The 9,194-nt window shown below is 51.3% G+C and overlaps 1 protein-coding gene across 1 annotated transcript in view; it reads left to right on the forward strand.

The window, feature by feature from the left end:
• NUP62 (nucleoporin 62kDa) overlaps positions 1–9,194 on the forward strand; it is a 59,454-nt gene that overhangs the window by 10,485 nt on the left and 39,775 nt on the right. The window contains exon 2 of the mRNA XM_011946334.1: positions 3,577–3,658. The gene's annotated coding sequence lies outside the window, so the exon portion shown is untranslated. The remainder of the gene's footprint in view (positions 1–3,576; positions 3,659–9,194) is intronic.

Below are 9,194 nucleotides of genomic sequence, written 5' to 3' on the forward strand. Positions count from 1 at the left end.
TGCCTAGCTGCTTGGCGCCTTGCTTGTTGCTTTTGCTCTTTCTCGTTTTGTTCCCTGGTCACGGTTAATGTACATCTTGGTGGTCACTTTGATAAGCTGGGTGGCATTCATGCCTGCAGCTTCCGCTTGATGTCACCCCCGGCTTGCCCTACAAAGGCTGTGCTTACCATGCGCTGATTTTCAGCAGCCTCAGGGTCAAATGGGGTGTAAAGCCGGAATGCTTCACAAAGCTTTTTATAAAACTGACTTGGCTGTCATCAGCTCTCTGAAGCACTTTTGAAATTTTTCTTCTATTAATTGCTTTCTTTCCACCAGCTTTCATGCCTTGCAGAAGTGCCTCTCGGTACCTGTGCAAACGCTGAAGCTGAGTTGCATTCTCTGGGTCGTAGTTAGGATCTGTGTCTGAGAACTGACCTTGAGTGCATGGCTGAGCATGCCCTGCCTCTGCTGGTGCGTGGGGTTTTAGCCAGCGGAGAGCTGCCTAAGTTACTCTCCTGCACTTTTTAGTGTTAAATCACATTAGGAAAAGCTGCTTGCAATCTGGCCGGGTTGGATTGTGTGTCAGAAAGATCAGATCTGTATCAGATCTGTAAGGGCTTGGGGCTTCTCTGTGTAGGAGGGAGTATGAGGTTTCCAGTTTAGTAGATCAGTAGTCAAAAAGGGCTGATGGATGAAGGTCCGTTTGCCCCCGAACCTGGCCTCGGTTATTATAATAAATGGGTCCTCACATCTCCCTGACAGGCATTTGCATAGCTCAAGCACAGCCAGATCTAAGACGGCCTGCTTGACTATTTTGACTTCCTTCCCTGGCCTTTTGAGGCTCGGATCCTTCCCTTCAGGGTGAGACTTGGGGCGTGCTAGCTCTTGAATTTGGTTCCGGAGGGCTGTTGGCCTCAGTAAAGGCGGGTAGGCTGGGACATATGGAGGAGGAATCTGTTTCCTCTGGCAGCTGTTGCAAAACTGGCTTCTGTTGCTCTTTCTGGGATTTTTCTTTTAACTTCGTGTCAGTCGGCAAAGCTGCTCTTACTTTTACTTTTGGTTGGGGCTACAAGTGTTTTGCGATAAGCTGCTAAACAGGGCTGGATCCAGGTTGGTCTTGTCTGTCCTATATTTAACCATGAATCAATATAAGGAAACTGATAAGGATACTCAGGCTGTCACCATCTTAAATATATGGCCAATTGTTTTCTAGTCTACAGTTTCTTCGGTCAGCCGTCCAACATCAAAGGAAAGTCATTCTAATTCACAGAGAGTTCTCAACCTCTGGGGGATTCGCTTAACTTTATAATCCCCAGAAAAACCTTTCTTAAAGTTTTGTCACGTGCGCTTCAATGGAGTAAGTTTTGATGACTGTCCTTCTATTCCTTTCTTTCTTTTTTTTTTTTTTTGAGATGGAGTCTCGCTCTGTCGCCCAGGCTGGAGTGCAGTGGCCAGATCTCAGCTCACTGCAAGCTCCGCCTCCCAGGTTCACGCCATTCTCCTGCCTTAACCTCCGGAGTAGCTGGGACTACAGGCGCCCGCCACCTCGCCCGGTTAGTTTTTTTTTTTTTTTGTATTTTTTAGTAGAGACGGGGTTTCACCGTGTTAGCCCGGATGGTCTCAATCTCCTGACCTCGTGATCCGCCCGTCTCGGCCTCCCAAAGTGCTGGGATTACAGGCTTGAGCCACCGTGCCCGGCCTCAATTCCTTTCTTTATGGGGCAGTGCACTCACTCGCTCTTCCTCTTGTTTCCGCCGACTATACTGTCTCCTATCATGGGAGTTTTTAGACACTACTTGGCTTTGGAGAGTTCCTTATTGCTGCTACGACTCTGAGCTTTAGGACAGCTCCGATTAGCCGTATGCAGATCGCCACTAGTGGTAGTCGGCCCCACACTTTGCTCGGAGCACCGAGTCCACACTAAGATTTGTGACTTCTCACTTTGTGACTGATGAGCCTAATTAGGCCTCTACATTTACACACTTTTACACACTTCCCCACTCCCAGTTCCTATGGTCCTAATTGGGGTGGCAAGCCACTCTCGCCACCTCCAGTTCCTTAGTTGGGGTGGCTCGCCACCTCCCGTTTCCTTTTCCTAATCGACTTAGCGAGCCATTCTCGTGTCTCGTATTGCTTGGGGTGTGAGTTTCATCCAAATTGACAAGCCACTCTTCGCCGCCCCCAGCCCCTCTGGATCGGACTACTAGGCACACCCCAGGAAGTGATCAGGCTCCCCTTCCGTCCCTACGGGATGGGTCCTGCCTTGGGCCCCAAATTACTGCGGTTCCTGAAGTGCACTGTTTCCGAAATCGTTCTGTAGCTCCTTTCAGGTTTTGTTGCGCTGCTGGGTAGGGGCGCCAGGTCAGGGGAGAGCTGATTTCTTCTCCAGGCTAACGTTCTCCCGGTGGCACCTGGGGTCACAGGTCTCCCGAGGCCTGGGTCTCCAGCTCCCAGGGGCAAAGGAGGCAGTAAACCTGCTGTCTCTGGTCCCTTTGTGGTCGCCAAAAATGCTGCGGGAAACTGAGGACTGGAGAGACCGATACGGAGAACAGGAGGATTGTTTATCTTAGGTGCACACCAGCTCAGGAGATTCGCATCTAAAAAGCTGAGCATTAAACAAACACAGAGCAGGATTTTTATGAGCGGACTTACGAAAGTAAAACAGAGGCAGTTCATTATATGATAGGTCACATGATTTATAGTATAGCATAACTTGTGGCTTTGCATAGCTGGTGGCCTTGTAGCTGTGTCAAAAAAAAAAAAAAAAAAGAACTGGCTAAATACAGACTTTTGTAAAACATAGTTATGCTTAAGAAGCCAGGGAAAGGAGTAGCAGAAAGGAAATTTGTTTTTCTTTTTTTCCTTCAACCTTGCTCTGGAAGGGGGTGTGTCTGGATCCTATTCCTTTGGCCTTGGCCTTTTAAACAGTATTATCTCATAACTGTCCTTGAAGTGAGCTTGCTAAGCAGAGGAAAACGGTTCTTTTTTTTTTTTTTTTAACCCTTGCCTTGCCTGTTACTTTTCTTGGAGTGAATGAATGCATATTTATTTTTAAATTTCTGCCTCAGTTGGGGCTGAAGAATCTGAGAGCTCTAGGTCTGTGGGAGGAAGGGGCAGGAGGGGTCTCAGGGCTAGGAGAACACCACTCCAAACCCTGCTCCCATGCAGGGAAGCTGGAGCGTGGGGGAGGAGTTGGCCTGGGGGCTGCCCTGGGAGCTGGTGTCGCTGCCCTGCTCGCTCTCTGTTCCTGCCTCGTCATCTTCAGGTAAGTGTCATCCCTGGGAGGGCAGGCAATGCAGGGTGTGGTAAGGGAGAGGGTTCTAGAATCCCAGACAGTCCCAGCTGCAGGAATCTAGATAGGGCAGTGGGTGTAAGAACTGGACCTTGGGCAAGAGAATCAGAGCAGGGGTCTGCTCCAGAGCCCTGATCCAGGCCATCTATGAGGGTCCCCAGTTCTCACTGTGGAAGTCACCCCATGGATATGTCCCCACCCCACTGGCCTCCACGGCCTTCCAGCCTCTGCTAAGCCATGTGGGAAGCAGTCACCCCAGGCTCTGGGCCAGCCTGAAGACTGAAGGACAGTGCTTCTTCCCTCAGGGTGAAGACATGCAGGAAGGAAGCTCGCAAGAGGGCAGCAGCGGAGCAGGACATGCCCTCCACCCTGGGGCCCATCTCCCAGGTGAGAGCCCAGCCTCTCTCTGCTGGGGCCCCAGCTGTTCCCCTTGCCTGGATGGCCATGGGCACTCCTCTTGGTGCCTTACAGAATCACTGTGCCCCAAATAAGATTTTGCTCCTGGGTCCCCATCAATGCAGTCCCAAGTCCCATGATCTGGGGGGCACCCTCCCCCCTGCTCCCCATGTCCCCTCCCAGAACCAAGGTCTCCCTGGGCCTGTCCATCCTCTCCCTGCGCTCCATCTTTGTGTTTGAGTAGATCTTCCGAGGTCCCTGAGGTCAGTCAAGGTCCGAACAAATCCCCATCTTTCTCGCACCTCCTCCTTCCTGGGCATCCACTTATAATTTGCAGTTAGATAGTAACTTGATTGACTAGAGCTTTAATGTCTGCTTCTCCTTCCACACTGCAAGCTGCCTGAGGTCAGGGATGGTGTCTCCCTAGTTCCCCTGGGAATATCCAGGGGCTGGCACAGGGGAGCTGTTCCATAAGGGCAGCGGGCGCTGGCGTCAGAGAGACCTGGACGTGAATCCTGGCCTGACCACTGCTTAGATGTGTGGGTTTGGGGTATTTACTCAGCCTCCATTTCTCCATCTGATCATGGGGACCATAGTGTCTCACCAGTGGATTGTGGTGAGGATTTTATGAGTCTGGATTGTGGTGAGGATTTTGTGAGTCTGGATTTTATGAGCCTGGCAGTGAATTACCAAGAGCCAGATGTTATTGTTCTCAAATACTTGCTGAATGAGTGAATGGATGAGGGCCCAGCCAGCGTCTGTGGAATGAGTAGGTGAAACAGGAAATGCTCAGCTTCCAGGTCCTCTTGTGCACCCTCCTTGCTCTTGCTTAGCCCCCAAGATCCTAATTTGACCCCCTTTCTCCCTTGCATTCAGGGTCACCAGCATGAATGCTCGGCAGGCAGCTCCCAAGACCACCTGCCCCCAGGTGCAGCCACCCCCACCCCAGGGCAGGGGGAAGAGCAGGAGCTCTACTACGCCTCCCTCAGCTTCCAGGGGCTGAGGCTCCGGGAGCCTGCGGACCAGGAGGCCCCCAGCACCACCGAGTACTCAGAGATCAAGATCCACAAGGGACAGCCCCCGAGGGGCCTGGGCTTTGGGCTTCAGTTGGAGAGAGAGACGTCAGGGATGGTTCCAAAGTGAAGAGTTCTCCATGGAAACAGGACACCAGCAAGTGCGTGGGAGTCATATTGGTGTGACAGCCAGAACTGGACTCAGATTTCAGCCCCATCCCCAATGAAGAGCTTGAGTTTGAAGAGTATACTCTTTTTTGAGACAGGGTCTCACTCTGTCCCCCAGGCTGGAGTGCAGTGGTGCAATCTCAGCTCACTGTAGCCTCAACCTGCCAGATTGAAGTGATCCTCCTATTTCAGCCTCCCAAGTACCTGGGACTACAATTGTGAGCCACCATGCCAGGCTCATTTTTGTATTTTTAGTAGAGACAGGGTTTCGCCATGTCTCCCAGGTTGGTCTTGAACTCCTGGGCTCAAGCAATCTGCCTGCCTCTGCCTACCAAAGTGCTGGGATTACAGACATGAGCCACCATACCTGGCTGAAGATTATACTTTCAATTCAGAGTGAGTTTGAAGATGACACTTTTGAGGCATCGCATCTATGGTTCATTACTACAGAAGCTTCTCTGGATGTGTAAAGCACAGGAAACCAGGCAGAGGAGGCACAGGGCGCTCTCCAGAACGAGAAGCCAGCTCCTGGGGTTGCTTTGCTGCAACTGTCATTCCCCATTGACAACCATTCTCCTCCTTCAGAAGAGGGAGAGCGAGAGAACCAAGTCCGAGTGGTCCCCATTTTAACATTAAAAAAAAAAAAAAAAAAAAAAAAGGCTGTGTGTGGAGGTTCACACCTGTAATCTTAGCACTTTGGGAGGCTGAGGTGGGTGAATCACAAGGTCAGGAGTTTAAGACCAGCCTGGGCAAGACGGTGAAACCCCGTCTCTACTAAAAACACAAAAATTAGCCTGGCATGGTGGCGGGCACCTGTAATCCCAGCTACTGGGGAGACTAGGCAGATAATTGGTTGAACCCGGGAGGCAGAGGTTGCAGTGAGCTGAGATCGTCCCACTGCACTCCAGCCTGGGTGACAGAGTGAGACTCTGTGTCTAAATAAATAAATAAATAAATAGAGCCTGAGTTTGGGCAAGTCATCTTACTCCTCAGTAAAATGGACACAATACACCTAAATCACAGGGCTGTTGTGGGACAGAAAGGAAGTCATTAAAACAAGGCACCCAGGCCAGGCACAGTCGCTCACATCTGTAATCCCAGCACTTTGGGAGGCTGAGGCGGGCAGACCACATGAGGTCAGGAGGTCAAGACCAGCCTGGCCAACATGGTGAAACCCCATCTCTACCAAAAACATAAAAATTAGCCAGATGTGGTGGGGCACACCTGCAGACCCAGTGACTCAGGAGGCTGAGGCACGAGAATCACTTGAACTCAGGGGGCAGAGTTTGCAGTGAGCCGAGATTGCACCACTGCACTCCAGCTTGGGCAACAGAGTGAGGCTCTGTCTCAAAAATAAATAAGTAAGGCCAGGCATGGTAGCTCATGCCTGTAATCCCAGCACTTTGGGAGGCCAAGGCAGGCCTCACGCCTGTAATCATGCTGTGTCTACTAAAAATTCAAAAATTAGCAGGGCATGGTGGTGGATGTCTCTAATCCCAGCTACTAGGGAGACTGAGGCAGGAGAATTATTTAAACCTGGGCGGCAGAGGTAGCAGTGAGCTGAGATCACGCCATTGCACTCCAGCCTGGATGCCAAAAGCAAAACTCTGTCTCAAAACAAAAAAGAAAGAAACGAGAGCTCACTATGTTGTCCAGTCTGGTCTCAAAGTCCTGGCCTCAAGCAATCCTCCCACCTCAGCCTCCAAAAGTGCTAAGATTACAGGTGTGAGCCACCATGTTGGGCTGACCTGATCTTGTAACTCCGAGTTTCTACCCTTTTACTGACATCTGTCCATGTTTCTCTCCTCCTAACCCCCAGCAACCACGGTTCTAATTCTACTTTGTTTCCATGAGTTTTGTGGCAGGAGAATAGAGGATTAGGGGAACGGGAGCTCAGCAGGTGCAGCCAGTTCCTACAGACAGGAGAGCGCAGGTGTGGCGCACAGGCCACATTCTCACTCCCATGATAACAAGCCACATCAGCCTCTGACTGACTGCGGGCCGGGTCTCCACTATGGCCCCTGATTGGTCGTGAGCCAATCCTTCATAGCATGTAACCAATTGGAGGCCTCTGAAGGGCGCCTAGGGGTGTTGCCGGGTTCCTTCTAGCTTATTACAAACCCTAATTGGGGAGCCTCTTGAGCTGCTGGCTCGATCCCGCTCCCACTCTGAACTGTCTTCAATAAATCTGTGCTTTTCTATTCACAATAGCAAAGACATGGAATCAACCCAAATGCCCATCAATGATAGACTGGATAAAGAAAATGTGGTGCATATACACCATGGAATACTATGCAGCCATAAAAAAGGATGAGATCACGTCCTTTGCAGGGACATGGATGGAGCTGGAAGCCATTATCCTCAGCTACTAAAAATACAAAAATTAACCAGGCATGGTGGTGGGTGCCTGTAATCCCAGCTACTTGGAGGCTGAGGTGGGAAAATCACTTGAACCCGGGAGGTGGAGGTTGCAGTGAGCCAAGATCACACCATTGTACTCCAGTTGGGTGACAGAGCAAGACTCCGTCTCAAAAATAAAATAAAATAAGGGTTGGGCACTGTGATTCATTCCTGTAATTCCAGCACTTTGGGAAGCCCAGGCGGGTGGATCACTTGAGGTCAGGAGTTCGAGACCAGCCTGGCCACGTGGCAAAACACCGTCTCTACTAAAAGTACAAAAATTAGCCTGGCGTGGTGGTGCACGCCTGTAATCCCAGCTACTCAGGAGGCTGAGGCAGGAGAATAGCTTGAACCCAGGAGGGAGAGGTTTCAGTGAGCCGAGATTATGCCACTGCACTCCAGCCTGGGCGACAGAGGGAGGAGACTCCGTCTCAGAAAGAGCTTATTCCTTCTATCTAATCGTGTGTTTGTACCCATTAACCAGCCTCTCTTCATCCCCAGGCACACAGCCTTCCAAACTCTGGTAACTCAACTTGGAGATCTTCCTACGGAGAGAAAAAAAAAAAAATGCGGGCTTGGTGATTCACTACCCTGCTCTTGCCCTTGGTTTTCTCTTCTGTAAAATAAGATTTATTTATTTCAGACATTGAGACAGGGTCTCACTCTGTCACCCAGGCTGGAGTGCAGTGGTGTGATCTCAGCTCACTGCAGCCTCCGCCTCCCGTGTTCAAGCAATTCTCCTGACTCAGCCTCCCGAATAGCTGGGATTACAGGCCCATGCCACCACGCCCAGCTAATTTTTATATTTTTAGTAGAGACGGTGTTTCACCATGTTGGCCAGGCTGGTCTCGAACTCCTGACCTCAGGTGATCCACCCGCCTCGGCCTCCTGAAGTGCTGGGATTACAGGCGTGAGCGACCGCACCGGGCCTAAAATGGGAATTTTTAACAATGGGTTCGACAAACATGCCCCATCCCTTCTGAGCGCTTTGCATGTATTAACTTATGCAATGCCTGGAACCCTATGAAGTGATTGTTATCCCTGCCATTTTATAGTGGAGGGAACCAAGGCACAGCAAGGCCAAGCACGATTCCCAAGGTCACACAGCCAGCAGGTGGCCAGGCCAGGCGGGGCACTACCCCGTGCTGTCAGGCACCATACAGACTTAGCTCTTCGGCCCCAGGCCGGAGCCTCCCTGCACTGACAGGGTCGCGAATGGGGTTCGTGTGTGCCCTCCCCAGTGGGATACGAGCTCCGGGGGCGGGGACCTCTTCCGGCGCGGGAGGCATTTAATGAGCTCTCTGGACCGAGAGAGTCTTAGGAGAGCCACTTCCCTTTTTAGCCGCCTAAAACACCCTGCAGGGCTCTGCTCTGTGAACTGTATTCGAAGGCAGGGCTTCTCATACATAAACCGACCAGAAGGAAATCACCGGCTTGGACGGTCTGAGTATGGGATGGAGCAAAACCCACTCCCGGCGGGGTACGCGCGCCTCCTGGCGGCGGATTCCTGCTAAGACAGCTCCGCCCACAGGCCGGAAATGTTTGATTTCCGAAGCGTGCGATTTGCAAACCGGCTATTGTCTGAAAATCAGTATGTCAAGCTGGGGGGCGCCTACCAGTGGCTTCCAAAATTTTCTGACCATGACTCACACTAAGAAATCATTTCGCGCCTGGCGCGGTGGGTCACACCTGTAGTCCCAGCAGTTTGGGAGGCCCAGGCGGGCGGATCCTGGCCAATACGGTGAAACCCCGTCTCTACTAAAAATACAAACATTATCTGGACTTGGTGGCTTGCACCTGTGGTCCCAGCTACTCAGGAGGCTGAGGCCGGAGAATCGCTTGAACCCAGGAGACAGAGGTTGCAGTGAGCCGAGATTGCACCACTACACTCCAGCCCGGGCGATAGGGTAAAACTCCATCTAAAAAAAAAAAAAAAAAAGTGCAGC

Source organism: Colobus angolensis, unplaced genomic scaffold (assembly GCF_000951035.1).
Source record: "Colobus angolensis palliatus isolate OR3802 unplaced genomic scaffold, Cang.pa_1.0 Scaffold25, whole genome shotgun sequence".
NCBI classification, from domain to species: domain Eukaryota; kingdom Metazoa; phylum Chordata; class Mammalia; order Primates; family Cercopithecidae; genus Colobus; species Colobus angolensis.